This window comes from Piliocolobus tephrosceles, chromosome 6 (assembly GCF_002776525.5).
Source record: "Piliocolobus tephrosceles isolate RC106 chromosome 6, ASM277652v3, whole genome shotgun sequence".
In the NCBI taxonomy this organism is placed as follows: domain Eukaryota; kingdom Metazoa; phylum Chordata; class Mammalia; order Primates; family Cercopithecidae; genus Piliocolobus; species Piliocolobus tephrosceles.
The window spans coordinates 18,606,273-18,624,108 of record NC_045439.1 but is presented as its reverse complement, the minus strand read 5'-3'; the positions used below and the strand labels follow the sequence as shown (position 1 = coordinate 18,624,108).

Genomic DNA, 17,836 nt, shown 5'->3' with positions numbered 1-17,836 from the left:
GGTTTTGCCATGTTGACCAGGCTGGTCTCGAACCCCTGGCCTCCAGAATTCACCCACCTCAGCCTCCCGAAGTGTTGGGACTACAGGCGTGAGCCACCATGCCCAACCCCTAGATTTTTTATATGCAAAAAGTGAGTATGAACCAAAGCAAAGGAATCTGTCTTAATAACTCACCTCTCTATATTTTTCCAATTCTAAGATCACTAAGACTCTGCTGTTCTCATGATGGCATAACTTAATACATCCTATTTATTATTTTATTGTTTATGAATCCACCTTTCCTAATGTGTATTCATAACAAAAATCACCTTTCTTAAGTTTTTATCTTTGTACTAGCATATGTATCATTTCATTTAATAGTCACCAAAATCCTGTAATGAATAAATCCCATAATAGAGAAACCATTCATTCTTACACTTTAACTCATTTGTTCACAAATATTTATTGAGCATTTACTATGTGCTGGATACTGTTCTAGGCCCTAGGGATACAACAGTACCTAAGGTTTTTAAACAATCTTTTCACTTCCATGAAGATTATTCTAGCAGGAGAGCCAGACAATAAATGAATAAACAAGTAAATGAATAAGACAGTTTCAGATTTAATTAATGCTAAGAGGGGAATAAAAGAAGGCAATAGGATAGTGAGTGACTGAGGTAGGGGATGGACACTTTAGGCAGAGAGAGATTTGATTCATGAAAAGATACTGTAACCCAAAGTCCTGAGGAAAGTGTATTTCAAACAGAAGTTATCACAACGACACGTGTGAAGACCTACAGCAGGAAAGGGCCAGGCACACTCACAAACCAGGACCAACATAAAAAACTCAGCCTCAGAGGAGCTGAAGAAGTTACCCAGGGTTATTCAGCCAGTAGGTTTAGGTCCTGCATTCAAATACAGGGATATTTGTGGGATAGGTCCTGACCCGGGGGTAATACCCACAGAGCTCTTTAGCATAGGTTTGTATATTAGTCTGTCCTCATGCTGTTAATAATGACGTATCAGAGACTGGGTAATTTATGAGGGAAAGCGGTTTAATGGACACACAGTTTCACATGGCTGGGGAGGCCTCACAGTCATGGCAGAAAGCAAAGAAAAAGTTAAGGCACATCTTGCACGGTGGCAGGCAAGAGAGCCTGTGCAGGGGAACTCTCATTTATAAAACCATTGGATCTCGTGAGACGTATTCACTATCATGAGAATAGCACAGGAAACACCTGCCTGCATGATTCAATTACCTCCCACCAGGACCCTCCCATGACATATGGGAATTATGGGAGCTACAATTAAAGATAAGATTTGGTGGGGACAGAGCCAAACCATATCAGTTGGGAAACTATGGTCCATAGACCGGATTCAGCCCACCAACTGGGCTTGTATGGCCCATGAGCTAAGAATGGTTTTTCTATTTTAACAATGGTTGAAAAAACCAAAAAAAAAAAAAAAAAAACAATATTTCATGACTTGTGAAAATTATATGACATTCAAATTTTAACATTCATAAATAAAGTTTTATTGGTACATAGCCACACCCCTCTGTTCAGGAATTGTCTATGGTGGCTTTTGGGATGCAACCTCAGAATAGAATAGTTATGACAGAGGCCATAAGATCCATAAAGCCTAATATATTTGTTACTGGCTCATTACAGAAAAGGTCTGAAGACCCCCTGCTCTGTATCCCCTTATCACACCACCTAAATGAGTAGGAAATATTGTTAACAGTGAACCACTATGGCTTCTGCCATAAAACCTAATGGAAGGAGGTTTAGAAGCCAAGTTTTTCCACTGCTGGAGCTTACAGGCAGGTAAGAGTAGCTGAAGATCAATAAAAAGGGGTTCCTCTCTCTTTGTTCTGTGTTTAGGGTTATTTATGTTACTTTGATTATTATTATTGTATCTTCAGACCCAAAGATGAAATTAGGAGAAGAGAGAAGTAGGATCACAGAACTAGAGAGGAGAATGCACAAGATAAAAAGAGACGTGATGACACTTCAGAAACAGGGGGAGAAGAGGCACAATGTTTGTGAGCACAAGAGAGTTAGAAAACACAGCATTTTCAGTGACTCCTTGGGGACCCTCTGAGAGGGCAGGGGATCCCCCCTCACTACTTATTACTAGTTAGCACAACCATTTTAATGACACTAAGCCCCAATTTTCTCAACTATAATAGCTTAAGGAAGCGGTCATTCCTATAAGGTGAGGTGCTCCTATCTATTGTCAAACACCCAATACATTTACAGGATGGCACATTTAAGTAGATACCCGTGTGCCTATTTTCCTCACCAGCTCTGTGTGCTCACCTTGAAAACCCAGCACTTTACCTAGTGTCTGCTCATCAGTAGGTATGCGATAAATATTCATTATTCATGAATGAATACATGAATAAATGAATGCTGTGACAATTAAATTACATGTGTGTGAAACTGGATGTAAGTGAAAGCACCTAGCCCAGGACCGAGGACATTCAAAAACCCTAAGAAATAACTTCTTTCATCTATGAAGAAGCAAAATCAACTTGTTCCTCCATTTGCTAGCTGTTGCAATTTCACAAGCTTGTCATGCTAAATACCAAAATGCCACCTGCTGAAGTTTCATAAACCCCAGGGAAAAGGATAGCGTCAAAAGCTGTTTCCTTGATAAATTACCCTGGGTGTTTCTTTCAAAAGCTGTTTGCAGATGACATAATCATACATAAAAATAGACTTGTATTCTCGGGCTACCATTCTCAGATACAATGACTTATTTCCTGGAGAAAATTGAAGAGGGAAAATATGTGTCATCCTTGACTGCAATTCCTCATGGAGAACAGACATTCTCCTTTTTGTTGTTTTTGTTTTTTTTATTTTTAACGATAAAGATGTTGAACACAGTGATCAAAAATCTGTAGCTCACAGTGTCGTCCCAGTGTAGGGCGGCTGAAGAATAAGTGTAGCCACTAAAAGATATTTCAAAATAAGTCCTGTTCTTCGTATGCATTTCCAGACCCCCTGTAGACCACGGCCAACTTCTTTAAAATCCCCCCTTTCCTCCTTGTATCCATATCCTTCCCCAGTTGCAGCTGCTCCCATAACCTACATGACTGAGACAGGAGGCACGTGGTTTGTACTTGGTTTAAAAGACACAAGAAGGTCCTGAACGACTAGGAACTTATCTTCCCACTTACCCACTGGGAGACTTCGGGAAACTCTGTAACTTTCCCAAGCTCCATTTTTCTCATCTACAAAATGGGGGTGGCAGTAGCACGGAACTCTTGTAAGAAAAATATATTAATAAAATTGTATATAAAGCACTTAATACATGGCACTCACTAACTAGGGGCTTATTATTGTCGTTACAAGTTATATTAATGATGTGATTTTAGAAGCAGTCTCATGTCCTCCAGAAATTGCTATCATTGATTGAGGGCTTATGATATGCTAAGCACTGTTCTAAGTGTTTTTTCCATTTTCTGGGTTATCCTTACAATAGTCCTAAGAGAGAAGAAGGCTTATCAATCCCTCTTTACAGATAAGGAAACTTGCCCAAGTTCACTCCATGGGTGAGCAGAAAGCAGAGCCGGGTTTCAAACCAGGCTGTCTGGCTCCAGAACGTGACCATTAGCCTAGACGACTCACCTGTGAAGCACTGTGATGATTTCACAATCCAGACACATTCACAGAGACACAAACATCCAATCAGGAAGGAAAGAATGTTTTAGCAGTAATAACAGATTTTCTTTTTAAGTTTTTACAGCATTTCCCCCTGATTTCCAAGAAAGTTAGCTCCTCTCCTTTGACAATTTGGTCACATTTCATAAATTTTTAATAAATCCTCACTTTACATAAAGAGGAAAAAATTATTACAAATTACTTTGTGTATTACAACATAATACAATTATGTAAAAACCAAATGCTAAGAAAAGGCACAGAATAAAACACTGAAGGAAAATACTTCAAAAGTTGAAAATAATCATCTTTTAAAAGTGATTTTTGATCTCTTCAAATTGTCTGTCTTTTCCCATATATACATCACTTTTTTGCAGGAAAAAATATTATTTCATAGAATGAATATCACACATTTTATCAGTTTTTTTGCAGAAACCAGCACTTCCCTTATTATCTGAACTATACAGCAGGGGCCAATTGTGCTTGTTTAAACACTTCAAAGTTCCTTTAAACACATAAGAAATTAACATTTTCTCCTATTTACATTCAATGGGTTATTCTCTTCCACTTTTCATATGTGCTAGTTGAAGCCTAACATTTAGAAACCGCTTAAAACCGTTTCTGTGAATGGAAGCCTGCCAAAAAATAAAAGTTTATTTTCTGTCTGATTTTATGCCATTGGGCTGTTTTGCCCTCTCTTATCCAGGTATTCTACAAAATTTTTGCATATGTTTACTAACCATTACCATAGTGCTAAATTCTATAAAACATCACACTGATAATAAAGATGAATAAACTACATTAAATATCATTCTGCATCAGACCTGAAAGCTGGCCAACTCACTGCACTTCCAAAGCTTTAAACAATTGTTTTCTAAAATGTGCCAAGCACGGTGCTAGGTACTTTCTCAAACACTTAATATTCTGAGAAGTCTGTGGTATTAGTCAGGGTTCTCCAGACAAGTAGAACCAACAGGGTATATGGAAGGAGAGAGAAATTTGTTTTAAGGAATTGACCCACACAATTGTAGGAGTACAAGTTCAAAATCTGCAGGGTAGGCTAGCAGACTGGAGACCCAGGAAGCGTTGCAGTTTGAGTCCAAAAGCAGCCTACTGGCAGAATTCCTTCTTGCACAGGGGAGCCAAGTCTTCAGTATTCGTTCTATCAAGCCCCTCAATTGATGGGATGATGAGGTCCACTCACATCACGGAGGGTAATCTGCTTTACTCAAAGTCCACCAATTTAAACGTTAATCTCACCCGCAATAACACCTTCATAGGAACACCCGGAATAATGTTAAACCAGATAGCTGGGCACCGCGGCCCACCCAAGTTGGACACGTAAAATTAATCATCACACGAGTGATACCAGCCAAGGTGAAGAAATGAACCTCAAAGCAACGTCACCTCTCCTTGCTAAACTCTCGTAGAGTAGCCATTTGTTAATATTTTCAAAAGCCCCTGTTTAATCTGTTTTTATTTCTCAGAATAAAATTCCCAAATGTAAAATTCAAGCGTATGAAAAGAAAGCTGTCAACACTAAAATACAGAAAAATCTCGTTAGCTAAATTAATTCTGCCCGAGATCAGTCATTTTTTTAGAATCCGGGATTGTTAGATGTTCAAAGATATACTAGATTATTAAGTACTGCTACGTGTTTTAGCTAAAACAGAATCACTGCAAATTAGCAAGCCAATGTCCTTCTTTCTGAATCTGCTTTAATAATCAGATTTAAATGATCAGTAAATAGCACATTGATTATTGATATGGAAATAGATGCCAAATGAATTTTTAAATAATGTGTTCTTGGGGGAGGTCAAGCCTGGCTCACGCAGTCTAGCGTTTGTTATTAATGAATGTAATTTATCAAGCCCAAGTCTGGCTTGGAGTAGATTCTACATTAATGATGTCCAAATTATTATGGTTCTTCTAAGTAGTTATTCAAAACAGCAGTGGTTGTCTAACAATTTCACAAGGCTTTGGGTTTTGTTTTTGTTTTTGTTTTACTTTTTAAGACACAATACTTTCCATTAATGTAATTCCAGAGAAGAGGTTAGAAAATGTCCCTTGTCTTCCACAGTGAGAGATGCTGCTTTTAGTGTGGTCAATAGAAGCCTGGAAAGGAGGAATATTTCAGAAGAACACATAAGCGAATGCCTAGCACAGGCCCTGAATAAATGCCTGCCGGATCAGACTCTGAGTCTCATACAAGGCCAAGCCGAGGAACAATTTGCAGGTCGATTCAAGTGCAATCCTGTTTCCTGATGGACCACAGAGAGACAGGACACATTAGGTAGGTTTATCAACTGGGGAGTGAAGAGTTATTCCAACAATAAAACTAGATTGATGGAGTCTCCTTCTAATTCGTTACTAAAATTCCAAAGTTCTTCCACAAACATGACTTTGTTCATGTGTAGTTTTGAGGTCTCCCTTTTTTATCATCAGAGAGATAGTCAAATAAAAAATTTTTGAAATCTTCTAGTGCATTTTACATAGGGGATCTGTCCAGTCTTACTGCTGCTTCTCTTTGACGTGTCACCATGCTTACTGCTTCTCTTTGACGGCCACTCATCTTCCATTTAAGATTCTGTTTCTTAAAAAGCTTCAAATTAGCTGGGCACAGTGGCTCACACCTGTAATCCCAGCACTTTGGGAGGCCAAGGCGAGTGGACCACTTCAGCCCAGGACATGGTGGGCAACCTGGTGAAACCCCATGTCTACAAAAAATGCAAAAATTAGCTGGGCATGGTGGCACATGCCTGTAGTCTCAGCTACTCAGGAGGCTGAGGTGGGAGGATCACTTGAGCCCTGGAAGTGAAGGTTGCAGTGAGTCAAGATCACACCACTGCACTCCAGGCTGGGTGACAGAGTGAGACTCTGTCTCGAAAATAAATAAATAAATAAATCTCCAAATAAATAGAATGTAACATAATCTTTGTAGGTGATTAAGCGCATCTCAATTTCAGCGCACCCATTCTTCATCCTTTTTGCCTATAGCCACATTATTTGATGATTCACCTTACATCCTCCCCATAACTTCTGTGGGCCGAGAACCTGGGATTCCAGCTGCTGAGAGAAGGATGTGGAGAAACGGAGGGTGTGGCTTGAAACGCTCTGTGGTGATTCCACCTCTGGATAGGGATCAAAGCTGAACACCTTTGAACATGGGGACCAGACATTTATATGTGTTCAGAAAGGTCCCCAAATTCAGGAGCAAGTATTTCCTGGGTCCCTCTGAGGTGAGGAGCAGAAACCTTAATAAGCCTTAATAAGTGGGTTTGGAGGCCAGGAAAGCTTGGTCTCCAGCACTTGCTTTGGCGCTTAGCACTACAGGTTTCTTTCTTTCTTTCTTTCTTTCTTTCTTTCTTTCTTTCTTTCTTTTCTGAGATGAAGTCTCGCTCTGGTGCCCAGGCTGGAGTGCAGTGGTGTGGTCTCTACTCACTGAAACCTCCGCCTCCCAGGTTCAAACAATTCTCCTGCCTCAGCCTCCCAAGTAGCTGGGATTACAGGTGCCTGCCACCATACCTGGCTAATTTTTTTTTTTAAGTAGAGATGGGGTTTTGCCATGTTGGCCAGGCTGGTCTTGAACTCCTGACCTCAGGTGATCCACCCACCTCAGCCTCCCAAAATGTTGGGATTACAGACATGAGCTACCATGCCCAGCCCAGACAAGGTTTCTTAAGCAAACTGGAGCCTCAGTTTCCTCATTTGTAAAATAGGGATAACTAATTCCACATGCCTCGAAGACATAACTAGAAATAATGTAAACAAGTCACTGAGCACAGTGGCCATCGCACAGTACGCACTCTGTAAATGCTGGCTTCTAAATATGACAAAAAGAAAGTAGGTTGGCTATAGAATTGAGATAGTTTAAAACAATGACTGTAGGTCTAGATATCAAAAAGAAAATAAATAATTTATTTCCCATATAGACACAGCTTTATCATAAGAAATTTAACACATGCACTTCCAGTTTTAATAAAGAGGAGAAAAATGACTATTTAGACTACATGCCCATGAATTCAGCTCTGCTTAGCTTAGCCCCAGCCATGATGACTCAGAAAGGCCAGGGCACCTCAGGGGGCTTTCTGCACAAGGAGCAGGGAGAAAGATGCATATGTTCTCCCAGGCAGAGGACAGAGGGGTCTTGGAGATCCCCGTTAATGCTGGCAGCCAAGGCTCAGTTCTTCACAATTTTCTTTCAGGGCACCCACCTCTCTACTTTAACTGATGCTCCTTCACTCCACAGGGGATGGCTAAAGAGCCCTAGCAACTCAGTACCAGGTAACACTAAAAGACTTCCAGCAAGAGAGTTAAGAACGTTAACGACCATGTATACTTGAGCCTCTGCTGATTACCGGGATAGACACGCCTGCCCACCTATTTCTGACATCATAGCCAAAATAATCATCTGGCAAAGGAACTCCCAAGAGGGAAGTTTCCTGCACACTCTCAAATGCTGGATGGTTGATTATGCAGAGGTGAATGCTAAAATTTGTTTGATATATTTATGGCATCTCCTTGTGTGATGCCTTCAAAGAATGCAATGAGCAAATGCCACAGACTTCCTCAAAAATGCACGATGGACCCAATAAATAATTTTATATTTCTTTGACATGGTATTGGCTTCCCAGAGGCTTACAGTATAAGAAAGGCAGGCCATCCGAATTTGAAACAGTATCCTATTGACATAGTTTGAGTTATTGCTTAAAAATAGTTTTAGCCATGTGCTATCCCCCCAATGCAAGTCAAATAAAAGAAACGGATATGGAGGAACTACACACCTGGATTTTGGCAAGTGTTTGAGGATTGATGGAGACAAATACGCATTTCTTCCTTGTGAGACAGAGAAGCAGCACTGCAGAAGGGAACTGCTCTTCCAGAAGTCTGACCTTCCATCTTGTAAGAACGGTCCCATTGCTCTAAAGGTTTAATGGCATCCAGTTCGTTTGGGGTGAATTTAACACACTGTATTAGCCAGTACATAAAGGCTCTCCTTTGATATAGGTGATGGTTATGCAATGGATGAGTAACATCACTTCAGAGCACACATCAAGTTTTTCCATTGGAACCACCTGCACCAATAGTTAACATAAAATTCTGAAGGGGAAGCACCAGGCCAAGGCATAGATGTGCTTCCTCTTGACATCTTGTACCAATATGCTACGACCAATTGAGGAAGCCGTACCTCATCTTCAAATGACTGAGTTTTCTACTGCAGCTCTTAAAAAACACTATTTGTAATTGTAACCAGATTGTCCCCCACCAAACACACCATAGAATCTGGTAATAAAGGTAATGTTCTTCTATAAAACAACGGTTTCATAAAATGATCAGAGCCTGGCCCAGTGTCCTAAACACTTACCTACCCCTTAAAGTGTTGAATTAGATTAAAGTGCTGTGGGGACATAACTGATGTAATGTTTCAAAATCATAAATGCAGGAGGAGGGATTTTAAAGCTGGATCATGGAGAGAATGGAATAATGCAATAAAAGCTGGCTCAAACGCTGAGTCTGTGATACTTGATTTATTGTTTTAATATAATGCTGTAAAGGCCATGCTTGAATATACAGGAGTATTTTATCTATCTAATAGTCGTGATCCTAACAATGGGTGTTTAACAATGCCTTTAGACTGAGATGGTGGCACACACAAATGAAACTGGTTTCAGGATGCTCCCCAAGAAAGGTAACACAGCAGGAGGGAGGAGAGATTGAGAGGCTGTGTTTCAGGGGTACCTGAGAGGCCCTCTGAAAATTTAATTCCTCACCTCTCCAGCATAGCTCCGCAGCCTTAAAAACTGCCCCAGCCCTAGAAAGCTCAGCAGATTGGACGTAAGATGAAGGCCCTGGAGAAAAATCACAGCCCACAGGACTGAACTGAACTGACGACTCTGGGTCCTCTCTGAAGCTGCCTCCACCAGTTGGGGAAAGAGGGTCACAGGAAGGGAGGAAGAGATCAGCACCTATGGGTGCCCTGTCTCCATGAAGACCCAGATCCCCACTCCTGAAAGATGCCAGAGACAATGCTATGAACCACAAAGCTGAAGTTCAACTTCATTCTGGGGATATTTTCAAGTTGTTCTATATTGAGAAATTAGGAATTGGGCTTGATACATTGAGTGACATCCTTCTTTTTTACAAAAATCAAAATCTACCATCCACGAGCTATTTCCACCATCAACCTGACCAATGGTGGGGTCCTTCACTGCTTCTTTAGCAGCATAACACAGTGGCTAGGAGAAGTTCTGGGTCCAAACCTTCTTCTATTCCCTACAAGCCTTGTGACCTCATGCTGATTAGGTCAACTTTCTAAGCCTTAGCTTCTTCATCCTTACAATGAGGTTAAGAATAGTACCCACTTCATAGAGGATTAAATAAAATACTATATATAAGTAGCAATGTTAGAACAAGAGTGACTCAGGATTTATGACCAAAATTCAATGCTTCACTTTAAAATCGATTCAGTGGGAGAAATTTTTGCTTTGCACTTGGTAGAAGTCCTGTCTGGCTGTATGGCTCACAACTTAAGGGCCTCAGATAATAAAAAGTCCTCCAGTCACACCTCAAATGCAGCCTCAACTCAGAAATGTAAAGGACCAGTTCCAGCAAATAATCACATATGACTTGATTTCAAATCTTCTCCCTTCCCCAAGCCAGGATCCATTGCATAGGGAATCTGATTTTTCTAGAAGATCCTCTTGGGCAGAGCCCTTTCAAAATGACCCCAGACACAACATTACAGCCACAATACACACTTCTAACTCAATGTTAATACACTCTGACCTGCTTCCCCACTTCCTCCTCCCTCACTAGTCTCCTTCCCTCTTCCTTCCTACTCTTCCTTTTCAGGCTCAATCTTAATGTGCCCTCAAAATGCCAGCACACAGCACCCTCCAAGTAGTCTCACTGAAGTCCCTCTTTGGAGGAGAGGAGGGGAAGGAATTTGGCAGTGGCTCTTCACAAAGAAATCCTTTTCACAAATCCATTCTTTCTATTATTTTATATCCTCTTTGTGGCTTTTGATGCCTTGTAACCCCTGTTCCTTTGAAAATCTTCCATTTGTTCTAGGATCTCCTTTAGGATTTCATATCTACAGTATTCTGGTACTGCTGTTGAAATTTTCAGTTTACCTCCTATCACATGTGCACAGAGTAATTAGCACATGTCTGGCATATAGTAAGCTTCTAATAAATCCCAGAGTTATAAATATTATTAAAATAATATTAGTAAATCCATGAGTACTTAGTTTAAAAAGACTATTTTTAAATAGTATTAATAAATCCAGAATAATAATGCCAATACTAACTGACAGTACACAGAAAGCATAATAATGTCAGGCTAGGCACGGTGGCTCACGCCTGTAACCCCAGCACTTTGGGAGGTGAGGCGGGCAGATCACAAGGTCAGGAGATCGAGACCATCCTGGCTAACACGGTGAAACCCCATCTCTACTAAAAATGCAAAAAATTAGCCGGGTGTGGAGGTGGGCGCCTGTAGTCCCAGCTACTTGGGAGGCTGAGGCAGGAGAATGGCGTGAACCCGGGAGGCGGAGCTTGCAGTGAGCCTGGGCGACAGAGCGAGACTCTGTCTCAAAAAAAAAAAAAAAAAGAAAGCATAATAATGTCAACTTTTAAACACTAATCAGGGCATGTCTTCTCCTTGCTTAAAGTCCTCCAATGGCTTCCCAGTGCACTTAGAATGAAAATCTCCTCCCCTTCATTCTCACCCTGGCCCCTGCCCACTTCTCTAATCACTCACTTTTTCCTGTATTTCCTTTAACCTCATTGGGCTTTTTATACAGTTATTTCTCCAACATCTCAAGCTCTTTCCCATCTCCGGGTCTTTGCCCTCCCTGCTCCCACTCGCTTAAACACTCCTCCCTGATCTCTGCTCTCACTTAGATCCCAGCCCAGAGAGGTCCAACCTGACCACCCAACTGGAATATATTTTGATGCCTCACCCCAATCCCAGGTACACACAACTTCATTCTTATGAAACATTCTCTTCATAGCATGTATCACAATCTGAAACATTTTCTCAATTTTTCTGTTTGCTAATGTTATGGACTGAATGGTTATGCCTCCCTCAAATTCATATGTTGAAGCCCTAACCACCAATATGATGGTATTCTGAGGTAGAGCCTTTGGGAGGTAATTAGGATTCTATGAGCTCATGATGGTGGGGTCCTTATAATGGGATTAGTGTCCTTATAAAGAGTAGAGGAAGAAAGGCGAGAGCTTTCTCTCTCTCCACCTGCCATATGAGACCATAGCAAGCAGGTAGCTGTCTACAATCTACAAGCCTGGAAAAGAGACCTCACCAGGAGCTAAATCTGCTGATGCCTTGATGGAATTCCCAGGCTCCAGAATTTTGAGAAATAAATGTCTGGTTTTTAAGCCACCCAGTCTTTGGTATTTTATTATAACAGCCTGAGCTGACGTAAGCAGATCATTATCTGTCTCTTTTTCTCCCTCAAACAATGAGTGCATCCTCTATAATATCTATCTGAAGAAAAGCTCCTTCTCAAATATGTAGTAATCTCCTAAACAGATTACATATGATAAGATGATAATTATAACTATTAACATATACTGAGTACTTACATGAGAGGCATAATGATCCCATTGAACACAGCCTTACCAAGAAGATACTATTATGCCCATTTTCTCCTGAGAAAACTAAGGCACAAAAAATGGTTAAGTAAACTAGGCCAAGGTCATATAGTCAGTAAGTTGTGGCATCAGAATTTGAACACAGACTGTCTTGCCTCAGAACCTGGACTCATAACCACCATGTAGCCTACCATCTTGTGTTTCCAACACTCTCTGAGCAGAGCAGAGGTTCTGCCAGTGGAAAGCCCATTGTCTCTAATTACCCAGGCATCCTCACCTCTTGCTACTCTACCCTCTCCCTACCTTTACCAATTTGCTGCAAAGCTACAGATTTAAGACTGAATTTTTACATAAATGCACAGAGTAGTCATAAATCTATAAATTTAAGACTCTAAATTTTTACCATTCAAATTCCTTTTAGCTTAATCATCATTTTATGATGTTTCTCTGAAATATCTCCATCAACATCTGCTTGGCACTGGCTTAAATGCTAGACTACAAAATCTGCTAATTGCTTACTTGTGGAATCATTCACACACGTGTTGCTCACCCAAGGGATATGACTTCTGTACCAAGTCGACATGAACTTCTCTTGCTTTGTCCTTTCTTTCCTCTTATTATATTTTTCTTTTTCTTTTCTTTTTTCTTTTTCTTTAGAGACATGAAGTGGAGACAGGGGCGGAACTGCAGGAGGTAGGCTCCAAAACATTTATTTCTGAGCTTTATAAAAATAATAATAAATAGCACTTATTAAGGACTTCTTGAAGAGATACAGTATAGTGTAGTGGTTAAAATTCTGTGCTCTGGAGACAGACATACTTTGAACACTCACTTGAGACCTTGAGCTTGTTACTTCTCCTCTCAGTGCCTCGGCTTCCTCATCTGCAAAATAAAGACACATTCATACTAGAATATTTGAATATTAAATGAGTGTAAATATATACTGTTTAGAACAGTGCTGGCATAAAAATATTATATAAATGTGATGGCTCTGCCAGGTTGGGGCAAGAGATTGCAAAAAAGGGGATGCCAGAAGAGGGGGTGTCAAAATAATTGCACTGAGAGAGGGGTTCAGTTAACCTCTGGACTAGTACAAAGTGTATGAAACATAATCCTAAGCAAATGCATTTATAGCCAGCCATGGTGTAGTCCCAGCTACTCTGGAGGCTGAGGCAGGAGAATCGCTTGAACCTGGGAGGCAGGGGTTGCAGTGAGCCAAGACTGCACAACTGCACTCCAGCCTAGGTGACACAGTGAGATGCTGTGGAAAAAAAAAATGCATTTATAGATAAAAAGATTTGCCTAGTTGAAATGAAACATCACAGTGCAGGTCACAGAGAAAGGGAAGTATAGCAGTTTCATTTTGAGGTGGCACAATATTCCTATTGTCTCCCATTTACAATCATGGATTCTAAGTGTCCATAGGTTATTGCTATTAAGCATATAGCCGATACAGGAATCACGCTCTACCATGGCTGACACAAGGTTCCAGCCTTTGCTTGAACAACCCGGACCATGTGGTAGGCTGAATAATGGGCCCTCCTAAAGTCCATGTCCTAATCTCCAGAACCTGTGAATGTTGCTCATATGGCAAAAGGCACTTTGTAAATGCAATTTAAATTAAGAATTTTAGAGACAGAGAATAGCCTGAATTGTACAAGTGAGCCTAAATGGAATTACAAGTGTATTAGTCTGTTTCACGCTGATATAAGGACATACCCGAGACTGGGTAATTTATAAAGGAAAGAGGTTTAATTAACTCACAGTTCCACAGGGCTGGGGAGGACTCAGGAAACAATCATGATGGAAAGGGAAGCAAACATATCCTTCTTCACATGGTGGCAGGAGAGAGAAATGAGTGCCCAGTGAAGGAGGAAGCTCCTTATAAAACCATCAGATTGCATCAGAACTCACTATCATGAGAACAGGATGGGGGAAACCACCTTAATGATTCAATTATCTCCACCTATCCCTCCCATGACACGTGGAGATTATGGGAACTACAATTCAAGATGAGGTTTGGGTGGGGACACAGCCAAAGCATATCGACAAGTGTTCTCACAACAGGGAGGGAGAGGGAGATTTAACTACAGAAATAAGAGACATGATGATGGAAGCAACAAGCTGGTGTGATGAGAGAATGGGGTCACAAGCCAAGGAGTGCAGGCTCCAGAAGTTAGCAAGGGCAAGGAAACTAGAGCCTCCAGAAGGAATGATCCCTGTCGATGTCTTGAATTTAGTCCAGTGAGACCAATTTTAAACTTCTAGCCTCCAGGACTTCAGGAGAATAAATCTGCACTAAATCACTAAGTTTGTGGTAATGCATTACTGCAGCAAGAGGAAATTCATACACACCAAAACTCCATTGTGATTACTGTTGACACAGTAGTCCTCCAACTTTGCACCTTAGAAATGCTTATGCCTCATAACCTAGATATTCAATAGCTAAATTTGAATCATGAATAAAGTTATTGTAGGAAAAAAAATACAGTTGCTATCAGTTTTTGAGAACATATTACCACTATGCTTTTCCATGTGTTGTTTCATTAAATTTAATCCTCACAACAATTCTCTTATGATAGGTGAGCAGACAGGTTTAAAGAGGCTGAATAATTTGCCCAAAGTCATAAAGCTAACTAAGTAGCCAAACGGGGGTTCAATCCCAATTTGAGTCCAAAAATAATGACATTGAATTTAACATATAAAAATATATGAAATTTGAGTTTTCTCCCAGTGGTTTTTCTTATATTTGGAAGGGTCTACTATCATTTGTTTGCCAGCATAGGCTAGTGGCCATAGAAATGAATGAGAAAGAACAAACAATATTAACAGAAAAATTCAAAATTGTCAATGCCCATGATCAAACCCCTTCTTTAAAAACACTCAGGATTTGGATTTGTAATTCTGATGTTATAGTTTTGTAGAACATACCATTTAGTTATATTCATATTTCTAAGGGTAGTAAACTTGAAAGAATTAAATATAGTGTCTTTTGAGGTTGCCTCTTATATACGTGTCTGTTATTATCAGATGCCAGACCATGATAAGCATTTAATTTTCACAACTATCCTGTGATACTGGTAATTTTTATTTTTGCATTTTACAAATAAAAAAATTAAGGCTCAGAATGTTTAGATAATTTGCTTAAGGTCACCCAGTTTATGAGTATCAGAGACAGGGCTGGAACTAACGGCAGTCCGATTTCAAAAACTATGCTTTTCTGCACCCCACTGAGAGGAGGATGCCCAAACTTTAACCCCCCCACCCCCACCAAAGCATCATGCAGAATATTCCATTCCATCCATGCACAACCTTTATGACCCCTTTCGAAGTAACATAACCTATTTTATGGAGAGTGTGGAGAAAGGCTCTCCGTAAAGAGGCAAAAGGAGAGAACCATTTGGTTAAATTTTGTGGTGTTGTGCAAAGAACACCGTTATCTTCTAGATATGAGATACCCTGGGATAAAATGTTGTCCAATTGTATTGAACCCAAGTGTGTTTACATGTGACCTCAACTCCCTTCCTTGGATCTGTCCTCTGGGGTCACAGAGAACAAGTGTACTCTTCTTTCATCCAACAGGCCTTTTATGTCTTCCCAAGTTTATGTTTGTTTCTGAGCCAAATGTATTCCTGTTCTTCAGTCGCCCTTGTTGTGACAAGGTTTGTTTTAGGATATGCCAAAATCAGAGATGTCTCCCCAACTGATTTTAGTTGTGTCATCTCAGCAAGACGAAAGCCTCAGGACATGGAGAGGGTGAGAAGGAGACAGGTCAGAGATCTTGTTTTTGGCTTTATTTTTCCTTTAGTTATACTATTCAAGATAGTGCAATGTAATATTTAGCTCTCCCAGCCCCTGCTTCCAGCCCTTGGCCAAAGGATTGAAGGGGAGTCATGGCCTCCTAAACTGACACTGATCACTTACACATAGGGGATGACACAGAGGGGTGTCACACCCCACAGCCAATTTGGTGGGCATGACCAGGAAACAGATTCATAATAAGGAGGAGTACCTTTTATTTCCTCCCCTGGGGCAGAAACATTTCTACCTCATTTAAGTCATTAACATTTATGTCTAGTGTTCCAAATGCTAAGTATGTAGGAGTTATTTATATCCTAATGCTCAAGGTCGTGGCCGAGTTCTGATTGCAAAAATTCAAAAAATTGCAACTTCAGGCATAAAGGGTTAAGGGGCAGATCTTCACAAACTCCACAGAAGCCAGCAAGCCCAGTACCCAGGCAAACAAGTGCTACTTAGCATGGGACTGCCATAACCTTCCTGCGGGAAAAGGCACACAAACCTCATCATGAGTCCCCTAAGCACACAGACAACGGTCATACTCAGTTAAACAATTTGTTCCCATGAAAAAGGAAAGATCATTCATTTTTATTGAGCCTCAGTGGGGCCTTCAGGCCTCCCAAAGGAATCTGATCTATGACCCACTGTAGCCATTTCTGTCTTCACCATCTTGGTTCTCCTCTAGTTAATTCCACTTAGAATGGCCTGATCACAAAAGCAATAAAGTCAATATATGTATTATAAAATAATAAATGACTAATGGCACACCCTTTCCTAGGAAAGATAGCACAAGAGAAAGTCATCCCCCTCAAAGTCCCGTAAAACACATTTGTGCTAAAAGAAAAGGGAGAAAAGCCATTCTATGGCTCTGTATTTTACCACAAAATAGCCTAGTTAAACACATCTGGGCCTAGGATGAAGAGTAACACTCTTCAAGCCAGTCACAAGGGTCCTGATGAGAAATTCAGGACTTCTGAGAATATGCTTTGGGTTCCTGGTGAATTTTGGTGCCCTTACCCCTTCCGACCACCTGAAGGCGCTCTGTGCTCCGGTGGAGCAAGTAGAGTCAAGAAAGCAGGGTTGAGTGAGCCTCTGCTTATTTTCAGTCTGGAATTTGGCACAAACTCTTTACCCTTCTGAGCTTTGATGACCTCATCTGTGGAAGGGTTATTATTATTCCTCAGGATAATAGTTACCTCCTGGGGCTGTTGTGAGAATAATGAGGTAACCACTAGGACGCACAGCATAGCTTGTGAAACAGGACCAAGGAGCTGCTTCCGCTCTCTCTCCCACGGGCCCTTCCAGTTCATTCCACAGGGCTGGCTTTTTCTTGTCCCTGGATCCGATTAGAGCAAGTTTTATAACTCTTCTGGATACTTTCAAGTAATCAAAGAAGGTTTGATTCGGAAATTCCTATCTTCTATCCAATGGAATAAATAAAACTTTCCGTTTTTCCGTTCTCACTCACAACCTCTCCATGTTCACCGCTGGCCCAAGCAGGCTGGCTGTCTGCCCAGGAGAAAGTGGTGTTTGACCTCTCTTTCTCCACCTTGCACATTCGTCCTTTCTCCTCAAACTTGTTAATCATGGCTTCTTACCCTTCAGGAGCAGAAAGTATGGAGACGAGAGAAGAAAAGGGGTCTCCGTTCAGGATGATGAGGCATGCGCCCTCAGGTTCTCTCCCTGGCTTCTCCTTGAGTCTCTGAGACGTGCTCCCTCGCCCCGTCGCTGGGCTTTTTTTTTTTTTTTTTTTTTTTTTTTTTTTTTTTTTTTTTTTTT

The 17,836-nt window shown here is 40.8% G+C and overlaps 2 long non-coding RNA genes across 2 annotated transcripts in view; both read right to left on the bottom strand.

The window, feature by feature from the left end:
- Positions 1-10,914, bottom strand: part of LOC113225064 — a 60,394-nt gene extending 49,480 nt beyond the window's left edge. The window contains exon 1 of the long non-coding RNA XR_003309675.1: positions 8,429-10,914. This is a non-coding gene — a long non-coding RNA (uncharacterized LOC113225064). The remainder of the gene's footprint in view (positions 1-8,428) is intronic.
- Positions 10,915-12,112: 1,198 nt separating this feature from the next.
- The window catches only part of LOC111538191, a 25,233-nt gene continuing 19,509 nt past the window's right edge, over positions 12,113-17,836 (bottom strand). The window contains exons 2-3 of the long non-coding RNA XR_003309674.1: positions 13,092-13,141; positions 12,113-12,979 (exon numbers count right to left, since the gene is read on the bottom strand). This is a non-coding gene — a long non-coding RNA (uncharacterized LOC111538191). The remainder of the gene's footprint in view (positions 12,980-13,091; positions 13,142-17,836) is intronic.